This window comes from Scyliorhinus canicula, chromosome 3, assembly GCF_902713615.1.
Source record: "Scyliorhinus canicula chromosome 3, sScyCan1.1, whole genome shotgun sequence".
NCBI lineage: Eukaryota > Metazoa > Chordata > Chondrichthyes > Carcharhiniformes > Scyliorhinidae > Scyliorhinus > Scyliorhinus canicula.
Genome location: NC_052148.1, coordinates 218572179 through 218584830, shown reverse-complemented (window position 1 = coordinate 218584830; position 12652 = coordinate 218572179). Strand labels below are relative to the sequence as shown.

At 44.3% G+C, this 12652-nt stretch overlaps 1 protein-coding gene across 3 annotated transcripts in view; it reads right to left on the bottom strand.

Annotated features, from left to right (window-relative positions):
- Nucleotides 1-12652, bottom strand: part of fam241a (family with sequence similarity 241 member A) — a 39746-nt gene that overhangs the window by 5103 nt on the left and 21991 nt on the right. The gene's annotated exons all lie outside the window — the stretch shown is intronic.

The window sequence follows — 12652 nt, the reverse complement described above, 5'->3', positions numbered from 1 at the left end:
CCCACACTGGAAGAGGGTGCCACACATAAGAATCCTCATGACCTTCAAGGGAGAGGCCCTGGGCGTAGCCGAGGAGAGGGCGGTCACCAAAGCAGAGGTCAGCTCATGCCACAGAGGTGAGGACGATCCACATGGACCCACCCGGATGGACTGTCAAACAAGAGTTGTTAATGCCACATCTCCCGTGCCCCGCCCCACTGACCCTCAGGTCTTCCAGCCGACACCACAGACACATCCGGGGAGGTCCCCTCCACTGCCCCCACGAGACCACCTTGGACAAGAGCTCCGAGGATGCCACAATCGACGCATCACAGCTGTCATCTCCACCTTCCACCTGTGCAGATATACACAGTTCAATGGGCAACATTAGTGGACAGGCGTCTGGGGCACAATCTGGTGAGCACCACACAGTCGCTAATGCACATCAGGTAGAGGCAGGAAAGCCCAAGTGAGACATCAGTTGGAGGGTTGCTGGGAGCAGCTGGGACATTCACAGAGGGAGATGTCAGCAACACTCCAGCAGGTCCATAGCCAATTGGAGGAGTCCCAGAGGCTACAGATGCAGTATATAGCGCCAAATGTGTGGCAGAGGCTAATACTGCTAAAGGACTTAAATGGTGATTATTGGTTTCTCGCTATGCTACAGTGGGATCCAAATTTCACCTACAGGAGTGGGCCGGTTGCATCGCCAATGGTTTGGCGCCCAGCTCGGTTTTCGATTTTTGCCTCTCCCGCTATTCACCGACCTCGTTTTGCTTGAGCAAGAATGCAACGAGGCCAGAGAATTGCGCCCAAAGCATTTACACGCGAGTATCCCATTTATTAATTTCACGATAAGGCGACATGGTGGCACAGTCACTGCTGCCTGACGGTGCTGAAGACCCGGGTTCGATCCAGGCATGTCTGTGTGGAGTTTGCACATTCTTACCGTATCTGCATGGGTCTCTCCCTCACAATCCAAAGATGTGCAGGGAAGGTGAATTGGCCATGCTAAATTGTCCCTTAATTGGGGAAAAAATAATTGGGTACTCTAAATTTAAGTTCAATATTGTCACTATATTGAACCAATGTTTTATCACCTCCTAATGACATGGCTTTACTGTATTAATGCATTGATTAGCAGGGGCAGCTTCTTTTTTCCCCATGTTATATACTTCGCCCAATTAATGAAAAAATGAAAATCAAAATTGCTTATTCTCACGAGTATGCTTCAATGAAGTTACTGTGAAAAGCCCCTAGTCGCCACATTCCGGCACCTGCTCGGGGCGGCTGGTACGGGAATGGAACGGTGCTGCTGGCCTGCCTTGGTCTGCTTTCAAAGCCAGCGATTTAGCCCAGTGCACTAAACCAGCCCCTGTAATGTTGTGAAAACAAACCATTTTCTTCAGTCTCCCACCACAAACTTAAATCCTTCACCATTGACTTGTTCCCCCACTGACATGATTCCCCCATCATCTATTTCTTTTCCTAACCCTGATCTTTCAACTCTGTAACCATCTCCATCACAAAAGACCCATTACTTGTATCTCCGCTCCACTCCAAAATTAGATTGAATATCACATTACAATGATCACCTTGAAACTTGACCTTTGCCTCCCCACCCACTTCTCCACCATCTATACCACTTCTCCACCATCCATAAAATTCCTGTCTCTTCCAGATGTTGCTATCTCACACCAAGTTTACTCGACAACACCCCTCCCACCCTTGCTGATCTATAGTGACTGCCAGTTTCCCAGTATCTTAAGAAATATTCTTGTCCATGTCTCAGTCTCTTCAGCGCCTTAACTCTCACCACCCCCATGTCGACAATTCCCTCTTACTTTATACCCCCCGCTCCTCCCCAGGCCACCCGCAAATCCACCCAACGCGGTGCGTGGCTGGAAACCACAACCGCCGAATACTCCCGAGACGGCCACCCCTGCCAGCAACGTCTTATCCAACACAAAAAAATCAATCCGGCAGTACACCTGGTGCACGAGAGAAATATGAAAACTCCTTCGCCCTCAGCCTCCCAAACCTCCACGTGCCCATACCCACCCTCACCCCCTCTCTGCAAACACTCCACAATCCCCAACTGCTTCGCTATTGCCGACACCCTCGATGACTTGGGACTCGACCAGTCCAAGCTCGGATCTCAGATAGTGTTAATCACCCCCCATTATCAACTGATCCGAGTCAAAGTTTGGGATTTTCACGAACACCTGCCTCAAAAATCCACATCATCGCAATTTGGGGCAAATTTGCCAGAACTACCGGCATCCCCTCCAACCTCCCACTAACCATCACGTATCTCTTCTCCCTCCCCCTCCCCAGATCAGCCACAATGCTCCCCTGTGGAAATGCTACCTGTTTACTAACCAACACCGCTACCCCCGTAGTCTTCATACCCAGCCACGAATGAAACACCTGCCTCACCCAACCCTTTCTCAGCCTCACCTGGTCCCACAATTTCAGGCAAGTCTCCTGCAAAAAGCCACATCCACCTAAAATGAGAGACACATGTGGACATTTAACTGGCCCATTCAATCTCTTCATGATACACACTACAACCGATCCCTTCCCAACTGCACCACACCAATGTCAGCAACCCTCCTCCCATTAATCCTTTCTCTCCCCTGGCAACCCCCCACTTCACTTCTGTTAACCTGCCTGCCCAGCTAGCATACTGGTGCCCACCCAAGGCCTCCAACTACCCTTCCTCCCTCCAGTACACCACCCCGCCCCCTAACCATCGACCCCCTAAAAAGAGTAACTAAAGGCACATTCAACATCACTGCTCCCCTGGAAGAACCTGTCTAGAAAACCCACCACCGAACACTTTAGAAAGCACACAAATCTCCACCAAAGTTCAATGTCCTCACACTCAGGGCAGCACGGTGGCCTAGTGGTTAGCACAACCGCCTCACGGCGCTGAGGTCCCAGGTTCGATCCCGGCTCTGGGTCACTGTTCGTGTGGAGTTTGCACGTTCTCCCCGTGTCTGCGTGGGTTTCGCCCCCACAACCCAAAAATGTGCAGAGTAGGTGGATTGGCCACGCTAAATTGCCCCTTAATTGGAAAAAATAATTGGCTAATCTAAATATATAAAAAAAAAGTCCTCACACTCCACTGTCCCTCATATTTCATTGCCTCCTCTGGCATGTTGAAATAAAGCTCTATTTCTGGAAAGTCGCCCACAGGCGGGCCGGGCATAATACCCTAAACTTCACCCATTTTTCAAAGAGCACAGTAAGAAGTCTTACAACACCAGGTTAAAGTCCAACAGGTTTGTTTCAAACACTAGCTTTCGGAGCACTGCTCCTTCCTCGGGTGAATGAAGAGGTATGTTCCAGAAACATTTATATAGACAAATACAAAGATGCCAGACAATGCTTAGAATGCGAGCATTTGCAGGTAATTAAGTCTTTACAGATCCAGAGAGGGCACCCTTAATCCGATTAAACCTGGCCTCCCCTTAGCCAGTTCTGCATCCAGGTCCTAATACACCTTCTCTTCCCAGGTACATGTCTTGGTCAGCCTCGCCCATCAAAGGATCCCATCGCCGTCGGTGGCTTGCCCACCTCAGTGCCCTGTGCACTCGGTTCACCTCCAGAGTCTGATCGAAGGCCCCTCCATCAGTTTCTCCAGCACCCTTGCCACATACATAGTGGCCTCTGCACTTTCATTGGCTTCAGGCATCCAGACAATCCTTAAATTTTGCCTCCAGGAGTGATTCTCCAGATCCTCCACCTTCTCACTCGGCCTTTTCTGGCTCTCCCACATCATACCCAGCACTGCCACCTAGGTCAGCTGCTCCTCATGCTGCCCACTTTCCGGATCGCCAGACCCTGGGACTCCAGCCTTTGCTCAATCTCTTGATCCCAGACCTCAGCGGTTCCACCACCTTGACTAGGTCTTCCAGGCCTCTTTCCACTGTTGCCAAAACCTATTGCTTAGGAACTCTACCAACTGCTCCCTCGGCCATTGGGCAGGCAGCACGCCCCCTTTATCCTCTGCCATCTTTACCTGTGGTGTACCACGAACACTGTCCTGTTCCTTCTTCCTTGCACCACTCCTTGTCCGCGAATCCATCCACCAACCATACCAGAGGAGCATTACCTTCCCCCGGCACTCCTGTACCTTTTGCCCTCAAATGCTATGCTCTTTGGACAGGAAAGTCCAAAAAGTTCCACCTCGAGTGGGAGCCACCAAACGTGCAACCCCTCACTCTATGGCCACCACCAGATGTTGGAAACACATCACACCGTATAGGACAGCTACTGTGACAATTGAGAAGCGGAGTCAAATTTTTGCAACTCATGGTCTACCGGTTGTTTCAGATAACAATGAACATAACGGCACTACATTTACAAGTGAGTTGCTTCAAGAATTCATGCAAAAGAATGGCATTGCGCCATTTCTTCTGGTTTTGAATGGTTAGGCGGGGCAAGTTGTTCAAACACTGAAATAGGAATTGAAGAGAATGGCAGGTGATAACAGAGCACAAAACTTTTATTCCAGTATCGTATCACAACACAATCCTAGTATCATATCACAACACAATCCGCAACCATGGGCGGGATTCTCCGACCCCCCGCCAGGTCAGAGAATCGCCGGGGGCCGGCGTGAATCCCTCCCCTGCCGTCTCCCGAAGTCTCCGGCACCAGAGATTCGGCGGGGGCGGGAATCGTGCAAGGCCCGTCGAAGAGTTGTTCACAGACACCAAGACCATACTTATATATGTTATGACTCAAGTTTCAGAGTCAACAACTGTCAAGGCAGAAAGCGAACGCTGCGATGGGAGTTCACCAGGAAGTTGTTCCAAGTTTGCCAGTTTATACTGCTGGGTAGTGGGAGAGGAACGTTTAAGATTCTCAATCTGCCTCTCCAGATCAACTGTTACAAGATTCACCGTATTGCATAGGTCACAACCCAATTGCAAAGCTCTTAACAGACTTTTGTATGGATAAGATTGTTAAATTTCAGTCCCCCATCTGGATAGAAATACAAAGGGGAGCAGTGTGACAATAGGGTTCTCATCAGCCTCTCTCTTAGGTAATGATTTTACTGACATTTGTTGAGAGCTGAGCATGTGTGGGCTTTGGTAGGTATTTCAGTCTGCAAAGTGGTGACCTGTTTTACTAGTGTTCCTGTTTTCATCGTTTTTACTGCTACTTCTGATTTGTTAAACTTTGTTATTTACTTATTTAAAGAAGTTCCTTCTTCTAAACAATGCATCAGACTACCTTCTTTGTGGTCTCACGTTACCACACTGTTTATCATTGATGCTGAACAATTTCTACTTTACCACCATGCTAAATTGGCAGTGCAAATGTGGAGTCAGGGCCTGAGGCGCTGCTGCAGTGAAGTGTGGCAAAATGTTGTGGATCACACGGAATGAAAATCCAGTTTGGTGTCATTGTTGATTGCACAGCTTGAAGTGTTGACCCTCTCCCCCGGTTGAAAAGAGCCAGGATATAACCATTCCCTCCCTCAATTTCTAATTATTAGGATACAGCTCTACAACTGTATGCAAGTAGCAACATCGATAAAGCTTCCAACACCGTAAAACATCCCAAGGTGTTTAACAGGTACATATGAAACAAAATTTGACACTGAGCCACAAAGGAATAATGGCCAGATGGACAAACGTTTGGTCAAAGAGATGGGTTTTAAGGATCATCATAACAAGGACCAAAAAATAAGGTAGAGGCGGATGAATTTAGGGAAGAAATTCCAGAGCTTAAGGCAGCAGAAGACACAGCCACCAATGGTGCAGTGATTAAATTGGGAAAGTCGAATTAGTGCTCACGTTGCCAATTCTGTACAGTACCTATCCCAGCCAGTTTCTTCCAAATAGCTGAAAAGTTACTTCCGTTGAAAATATATATTTGAAGTTTTTTTGAGTATACTTCTATACATACAAGTCAATAGATTGTAAATCGTGCAATTGGGCAGTCAGTGCCACAGATGAGATTTTAAGACTAAGCAGCTGTGTTTGACAGTGAGAAAAAAAAGATCATTTTGAAAATCAGCAGTAAAGTCTGTGGCATGAACACCGATTTTGAAATTCAATGCTTCCACTTGTGTTTTCATGTCACCCCCCCCCCCTCCCGCAACCCATACAAATTAACTATTGGAACTGTTGACCAAGCAAAGGAGAACAGGTGTTTTAGGCAAACAAAGACTTGGCCCAGAATAGTTAGGTTATATTACTGAATAATTGGTTTAAAAAAAAGTAAAGAGACAATAGAGAAAGAGAATAATAGGAAAATGACCAAATGAGCTGAGCATATTTTTTAAAAAAAAAATGTTTCCAAATAGAAGTCTGCTACAAGTCACCAGTTACATCATTGCAACATTAAACAGGATTTATTTCTGTGCAAATGTATGAATTAATGATCTTTAAAGGTGACTCTGATGTCTGCAATGCTGACAGTGAGTGTGCACAATAGTTTTTTTGCGGTTTGGATTCAGTGCAACCAGAAGCAGTGCTCAGAGCTTGCAGCATACTGATCATTTTTTTTTGCCATGAACATTTCTGGTCACAATGCAGAAATGTAATACTTCTGCAATCTTGTTTCAGGTTTGCTTGGCATGAGTGAAAACAAAAGTGGGACGACTTCAGTTCTCATCCATTAACCTGACATCAGGGTTCATGTGAAAACCTGAGAATTAATCATTTCAGGCATGTGCAGTAATCATATGAGTATTTTATTTATTCCAAAATTAGTTTTAACTCAGTCCTTTACCTTTACCTATGCAATGTAGAATGTCAAAATTACATTTTTTATAAAAAAACTTCAGCGCAACCTATTGTTCCCTCCACAATGCTCACAAAAAAAGGTCAATATAACCTACCTCTGACATCTATCTCCTCTCCTCTCAATTCAAAGCTATGTCCCCTCGTACTGGACATCACCATCCGAGGAAAAAGGCTCTCAATGTCCACCCTATCTAATCCTCTGATCATCTTGTATGCCTCAATTAAGTCACCTTGAAACCTTCTTCTCTCTAACGAAAACAGCCTCAAGTCCTTCAGCCTTTCCTCGTAAGATCCTCCGTCCATACCAGGCAACATCCTTGTAAATCTCCTCTGTACCCTTTCCAATGCTTCCACATCCTTCCTATAATGCGGCGACCAGAACTGCACGCAATACTCCAAATGCGGCCGCACCAGAGTTTTGTACAACTGGAACGTGACCTCATGGCTCCGAAACTCAATTCCTCTACCAATAAAAACTAACGCACCGTACGCCTTCTTAACAACCCTCTCACCCTGGGTGGCAACTTTCAGGGATCTATGGACAGGGACACAGATCTCTCTGCTCGTCCACACTACCAAGAATCTTACCACTCGCCCAGTACTCGGTCTTCCTGTTATTCCTTCCAAAATGAATCACCTCTCACTTTTCTGCATTAAACCCCATTTGCCACCTGTCAGCTCAGTTCTGCAGCTTATCTATGTCCCTCTGTAACATCCTTCTGCACTGTCCACAACTCCACCGACTTTAGTGTCATCTGCAAATTTACTCACCCATCCTTCTACACCCTCCTCCAGGTCATTTATAAAAATGACAAAACAGCAGGGGCCCCAAAACAGATCCGTGTGGTACACCAGTCTGAACATTTCCCCATCAACCACCACCCACTGTCTATCAACTAGCCAATTTCTGATCCAAACTGCTAAATCACCCCGAATCCCATGCCTCTGTATTTTCTGCAATAGCCTACCGTGGGCAACCTTATCAAACGCTTTACTGAAATCCATATACACCACATCAACTGCTTTACCCTCATCCACCTGTTTGGTCACCTTCTCAAAGAACTCAATAAGGTTTGTGAGGCACGACCTACCCTTCACAAAACCGTGTTGACTATCTAATCAAATTATTCCTTTCCAGATGATTATACATCCTATCTCTTATAAACCTTTCCAAGACTTTGCCCACAACAGAAGTCAGGCTCACTGGTCTATAGTTACCGGGGTTATCTCTACTCCCCTTCTTGAACAAGGGGACAACATTTGCTATCCTCCAGTCTTCTGGCACTAGTCCTGTCGACAAAGATGACTTAAAGATCAAAGCCAAAGGTTCAGAAATCTCCTCCCTAGCTTCCCAGAGAATCCTAGGATAAATCCCATCCGGCCCAGGTGACTTATCTATTTTCACACTTTCCAGAATCGCTAACACCTCCTCCATATGAACCTCAAGCTCTTCTAGTCTAGTAGCCTGTATCTCCGTATTCTCCTTGACAACACTGTCTTTTTCCTGTGTGAATACAGATGAAAAATACTCATTTAGCACCTCTCCTATCTCCTCGGCCTCCACGCACAACTTCCCACTACTGTCCTTGACTGGCCCTACTCTTACCCTAGTCATTCTTTTATTCCTGACATACCTATAGAAAGCTTTTGGGTTATCCTTGATCCTACCAACCAAAGACTTCTCATGTCCTCTCCTGGCTCGTCTTAGCTCTCTCTTTAGAGCCTTCCTAGCTAACTTGTAACTCTCAAGCGCCCTAACTGAACCATCATCTCTCATCTTTACATAAGCCTCCTTCTTCCTCTTGATAAGTGTTTCAACTGCTTTAGTAAACTTGGAAAAATCAGGTACTGGAAATAAAGTTTCAAAGTGTAAAAAAAAGTGCCAGCTGCGACCGGCATGTACACTGACGCCACGCACCCTGTATGTCTGTGCTTTGGTCGCAAAATCATGGAAGAGAGATTTCTCCGTTTTGTAGCTGCCTGCAAGCAAGCAACAGGACTGCGTGAAGAACTGAAGATGGATTATTTTGTAATAAGAAAGAGAGGGCCAAAGACATAAACAGGTCAGGATGCCACAACGGAGTCTGCTGGAGAGATCTTCTCAGCAGAGTCCACAGGAGGACAAACGTGGTGGTGTGAGCTGCATACAAAGCCCCAGGGTCTCTGGTGGACAACTCAGTAAGAAACTGGGAGCAAAGCAGTATAAAGATTATATCTTGGAGGTGTGGCTTCAATTGTGCCAATGCAAATCAGGATGCAAAGCCCATGTGTGTCATATGCAGGGAAGTACTGGCAACTGAAAGCTTAAAACCCCTCAAATATTCAAAGGCATTTGAAGAATAAGCATGGCGAGTTAGAGGACAAATCTCTTGATTTTGTTTTCAATGGATGCAGTGAGAACTTATCAGCTGAAGTCCTTAGTAGAAATGTAACATTGAATGATGAACCAAGTGAGATTGTGAGATCCAAGCAGGCTCACCTGTCGCATTAAAAGGTTAGCAATAATGGTGTATCGCGAACGTTGGCCAGCATGGGTCACGAGAAAAAAGTTAACACACTTCTGCAGAACACCCACTTAAAAACTTGCTTGACAAAATTACTGATCTACAGCAAACAAAAACTATGAACAAAAAAAAATTAAAAATTATATTAAAAGTCTGTCATCTTCACACCTCTTACAGCACCATGGAATAAGTTATTTTCCCTACAAAGACTGGATTCAGTAGCAATGCCAAGAGCTTGATGCAACTAAGTCAATTAACAGTCCGTGGAGGGTTTTGATCAGTGGCGGACTGGGTCTAAAAATATTGGTTGCCAGGAGACAAAGGCGGCCCACCCACAACTACAATGCTATCATTTAATTTTCATAACGAATAAATAAAATTTTCAAAAAATACATATGGAAAAAAGGGTACAATTAAAATTTGTGGAAAAAATGTGTATTTCTTAGTAATTACAGTGTATATGTACTGTACATTTTACTGGCAGTAGATACCAAATGTAAATACAGAATGTTATTTATTTTTTTAAATGTTAATTGGTTGATATTTTTAAATAGTTTACTGCACAATTTACACATTAACAGATAGCTCAAAAGCACAATAGAGCATTGCATGCAGTCCACTATATTAAGAGCAATCGTTTGAGTTCGCTAGATGATTGTGAGAATCTGCCAATAATTGCTTCTGCATCCAATTCATCTAACAATTCCTTTCTAATGGATAGCAACAGGATTCCAAATTCTCCTCAGACAGCGAATTTCTTAACCTTGTCTTTATGATCTTTAGCTTTGAAAATGTCCTCTCACATTGGACTTGAGTAACTGATAGTGTGCAGATGACAGATGACTTTATAAAGTTCATAAAAGGTTATCATATGCCTTGTCATGAAGTCTGTTGGATGCCAGTAATTTTAGTACACACGATGGGCAAGTGCTGCAAATTTTACAATTGTTGCAACTGGAATCCATATTCTCACCACCATTAAGCAATAGCTTTAATACATCTAAGTTTGAAGCAAAAAAACCAATTCCAATTTTACTTGATCTTTGCTGATTTGTGGAAACAGCTTAATAATACCTTCCAATGCTTCATCTTCAAGGCCCTTCTCTGCAATAGTTTTAAACTTTGCTGGGTCCAAGCAGGACAAATCTTTATACAACTGTGTTGTACAAAGCGTGATTCTAGTGACTGGACAATGCGATCCATTATTAGGTTAAACACATTTACTCGAAAATCAGCTAGAGAATCTGAGGAATTTCTTTCATCATCAATGAGCTCATCTGCCATTCTTTTCTTCTTCCTCTGCCTCTTAACTGGCAATGCTGTGTCCAATGCATCAATTTCCAATGTTTGATTTTCATCCATGTTCATCTGTGAAATCCTGTCATTACATTTATTTACAAATTCCAAAGCCTTGCTGTGAACGTTATCAAATGTTCTTGTCTGTTCCTTCAACTTTGTTGTAGCTGAATCTACCAAACTCAATGCAGTAAACATATCTAAACCACTTGTCTGTAGATAACTTGATAACAGGGTTGTAGTTTCAAATATATACACAAGTAAGTAAATGCTGTCAATTTGGTTTCAAGCTGGTTTCAAGCTTTAGAAAACTTTGAAGTAAAACATTTGCTTCATGTTTTGTTTTTGCATCAAACTTTTCTGAATCTTGTATCATTGATAAGCATGTCAATAGATTTACGAAAGTACTGGCAGCGGCATCATCAAAACGTCCAAATATAGTTGTTGCTGCATTGGATTTTCCTGACCATCTGATCTCACCAATTAGCTTTAATCGTTTCATTTTTTCTTGTCCTAGATGTTTTCCAACAACTTCTATCCATACAGCCATTCTTTTGTATGACGCTTTCACAAACGTTGCTATATTCTGGAGCAAATTGAAAAAAGAAACTGCAGGCACACATTTTGTTGTTTCAGTTATCACCAAATTCAAGACATGGGCATAGCACCATATATGAACATGTTGATCAGCCACATCTTTTGATCAACAGAGAGAAGAAAATCCCCTGGAAGCAAGGGTTGGAAATTGGAAACCCAGTTTTCCTGAAGTTACTTCAGATCCAAAATTGGGATTAACATTCAAGAAGGAGGAAAAATAAGCAAGCTATGCTTTAATGTTTTTCAAACTAGAGGAAAAACAGAGTTAGAATGGATATGCTGGGCAGATTTGAAAATTAAATAGCAAGTAAAAATGGGGATTCCGACAGGCCAAAAGAATATTAATCTTTTAATTTATGCTGAATGCTTCTATTTTTGTAGTTAACATTGTAGAAATAAACTTACTCCAAACTTTCTGCACTTTATTACTGGGATTTGATTGGTTTTGGCATCACATTGCATGAACTGAATATCCAAGAAGATTGTAATTTTGCTGGACCTACCAGGAGTACAGAGTTCCTATTTCATTCTGCAATTCTTTACCACTCAGTTTTACTTCAGGTTTAGATTTTAACCCCATGTCTCCCTGTCTGCATTGGTGGTTCAGCGATAGACGTCTCGCCTGCTACACCAGAGTCCCGGGTTCAATTTCCAGTCAATGCCAGGCAAATTCTTTTCACAGTGGCATGGTGATTAGCACTGCTGCCTCACAGCGTCAAGAATCCGGGTTTGATTACGACCTCCGGTGACTGTGGAGTTTTTACAATCTCATGTCTGCGCAGGGTTCCTCTGGGTGCTCCGCTTTCCTCCCATAGGCGAAAGATGTGCAGGTCAGGTGGATTGGCCATGATGAAATTGCCCCCAAGTGTCCAAAGGTTGGGTGGGGTTATGGGGATAGGGCAGGAGAAAAGGCTTTGATAGGGTGCTGTTTTAAAGGGTGGGTGCAGACTGGATGGGCCGAATGGTCTCCTTCCGCAGTGTAGGAATTCTATAATTCTAATGTACTATAAGACCATAAGACATAGGAGTGGAAGTAAGGCCATTCGGCCCATCGGGTCCACTCCGCCATTCAATCATGGCTGATGGGCATTTCAACTCCACCTACCAGCATTCTCCCCATAGCCCTTAATTCCTCGCGACATCAAGAATTTATCTATCTCTGCCTTGAAGCCATTTAGCGTCCCGGCCTCCACTGCACTCCGCGGCAATTAATTCCACAGGCCCACCACTCTCTGGCTGAAGAAATGTCTCCGCATTTCTGTTCTGAATTTACCCCCTCTAATTCGAAGGCTGTGCCCACGGGTCCTCGTCTCCTCGCCTAACGGAAACAGTTTCTTTGCGTCCACCCTTTCTAAGCCATGTATTATCTTGTAAGTTTCTATTAGATCTCCCCTTAACCTTCTAAACTCCAATGAATACAATCCCAGGATCCTCAGCCGTTCATCATATGTTAGACCCGCCATTCCAGGGATCATCCGTGTGAATCTCCGCTGGACACGCTCCAGTGCC